This window comes from Mustela lutreola, chromosome 2, assembly GCF_030435805.1.
Source record: "Mustela lutreola isolate mMusLut2 chromosome 2, mMusLut2.pri, whole genome shotgun sequence".
Taxonomy (NCBI): domain Eukaryota; kingdom Metazoa; phylum Chordata; class Mammalia; order Carnivora; family Mustelidae; genus Mustela; species Mustela lutreola.
This window is the reverse complement of record NC_081291.1, coordinates 160,419,343-160,421,845: the sequence shown is the minus strand read 5'-3', so window position 1 is coordinate 160,421,845 and position 2,503 is coordinate 160,419,343. Positions and strand designations below refer to the sequence as shown.

Sequence of the window (2,503 nt, the reverse complement as noted above, 5' to 3'; positions counted from 1 at the left end):
GCTTCCTCTAACTCTTGATTTTGGCATAGGTCATGATCTCAGAGTTAAGGGATCAAGCCCCTCATTATGCTCTGCACTCAATATGGAGTCCTCTTACCCTTCTGCCTTTGCTCCTTCCCCCTACCTTCTCAATCTTTCTCTTTCTCAAGTAAATAAATAAATAAAATTTAAAAATGCAACAAACAGGGAGGGGGAGCCTCAGTGGCTCTGTTGTTAAGCCTCTGCCTTCAGCTCAGGTCATAATCCCAGGGTTCTGGGATCTAGCCCCAAATCGGGTTCCCTGCTCTGCAGGAAGCCTGATTCTCCCTCTCCCACTTCCTCTGCTTGTGTTCCCTCTCTCACTGTGTCTCTCTCCGTCAAATAAATAAAATCTTTAAAAAAAAATGCAACACACAATTATATATCAGGATTGGTAGGAGTATCAAGGGTTATTTCACAACTGCAACTATGTGTTTCTTTTTCTCTGACACGATTGACACAAATCCTGCTATGTTTGAGACCATTCACTTCCGTTCACTGATGTGCTTCTTTCATGATGCACTGTTCCTCAATCTGGCTGTAGACAGATTTTGGTAGATGTCAGTGATAAGCAATGTGTTTTATATGAGAATGATATTGAAATGTCTTCTTCAACTTTTGGTTATAATCTTTGGCTGCTTTTCCTCACGATGGAAGCATACCCAATTTTTCAGAAGCATTGGCTTTACATAGACAAATAAATGTTCATTTCATCAGACCCACATATAATGTATTTGCTGTCAGAAGTCCGTTTTACATAGATAACATGTTGCATTCTCTTTGTGTGATAGACTTCCCTGCTTCTACTTTTGTCCACAGGAAAGAGCCAAATAGATTTATCAAAACTAGCACATATAACTCTTTCCCAGTGGGAAATTAATCCATATCAAGCCCCACAGCTGCATGATCCATATGTACCATTAGGGGAATGTCCAGTATATGCATATCAAAACTATACCGTTCTAATCATTTGCAGCAGTAAAAATGAAAGCTTCCATAGAGCTCCAGTAAATTGTATTTGTTCTCATATCGAAGATGACCTTTTTCAGAGGACTGGCATGCCTCATATCATATAGTTCTATATTCCTGTTAGAAGCACAACTTTCTAAGATAAACATCTCAATTGGTTTAACTTTAATACTAGTTATACTGCTGAATCCCCAGGTCATTGGACATATAGAACTTGTTCTTTGTTTATCCCAAATGTTTACTTGCTGTCCACATGAAGCAAAACAGTTTCTCTCCAGTGATGATCAATTCCCGCACACGCTGTCTTTCCTAATGTGGTATGCAATGGTTTCTCCTCTTCCCCCATTACCTGGTCCATCCATTTCCCACTGCCCCACAGTTTTGTCATCACCAATAGTAGAAAAAGAAGTCCCACAAAAGTAAGTACATATTCTTTGTACAAAACCCTCATGTGCTTGCATTATACAGATACATTTTCTTTTTCTTTCTTTTTTTTTTTTTTTTGAAGATTTTATTTATTTATTTGACACAGAGAGAGACATCACAAGAAGGCAGAGAGGCAGGCAGGGGGAGGGGAAAGCAGGCTCCCCACTGAGCAGAGAGCCCCACTGAGCAGGATCCCAGGACCCTGAGATCATGACCTGAGCTGAAGGCAGAGGCTTAACCCACTGAGCCACCCAGGTGCCCTACAGATACATTTCATTTAGTCAAGTTCCAAATTCTAACCTCTCCATCACATGCCCCAGGAAGGGCAGCAGTCAGGGTCTTTGGATGCTCTGCCAAGCAACAGACTCCATCTCGGTGACCACCCAGGAAAGCAAACAATGGTTTCGTAAATACACATTCCAGTTTGGTGCCTTTAAAGCTTTTAAGTATTCTTGTGGGACCTCAAAAAAAATGTAAGTAGGATCACAGTTTCTTGGAATTCTTTGTAAGTCCAGCTTGATTTCTCCGACATAGTTGTCCGGGTTCTGGCTCAGCATCTTTGCCTTCATTTTGGCTGCTAGTTGTCCCCGACCACACAAGCCTTTCCTTCACACTTGGGTTCCTGCTGCCTTCTTAAACAAATCCCCCTTAAAACATCTAATTTATACTACTAACTCTACTAGTAGTGGTGTGACTCATGTTCTCTTAGCATCATTTCTTTATCCATAATGAGAGGAAAAGCAAATAAGGTTGCGCCTCCTACCATCCAGGATTATAGTATCAAATGAGATTTTGTATATGAATATGCTTTGTGAATGCTTTAGCATAAAAGCACGATTATAAGCTTCGCAGATGATAGACATATGGGAGGAATAGCTAATAAAAAGAAAGGAAGAGAGAATCAAAGTTCAAAGAAATCATGACAGATTGGAATGATGACTAAAACTACTAAAATGATATTTAATAGGAACAGATGTAAAATACACTTCAGTTTAAAAAAAAAAATAATGTCAGGGGAGACCTGTGATGACATCAGTTTATATGAGCCACAGTTATATGGTTGGGAATTGAAAATAATTTTATATTTTTC

The 2,503-nt window shown here is 39.6% G+C and overlaps 1 pseudogene; it reads right to left on the bottom strand.

The window, feature by feature from the left end:
* Nucleotides 1–428: 428 nt before the first annotated feature.
* LOC131825913 (DDB1- and CUL4-associated factor 13-like) lies at nucleotides 429–1,945 on the bottom strand (annotated as a pseudogene).
* Nucleotides 1,946–2,503: the final 558 nt, after the last annotated feature.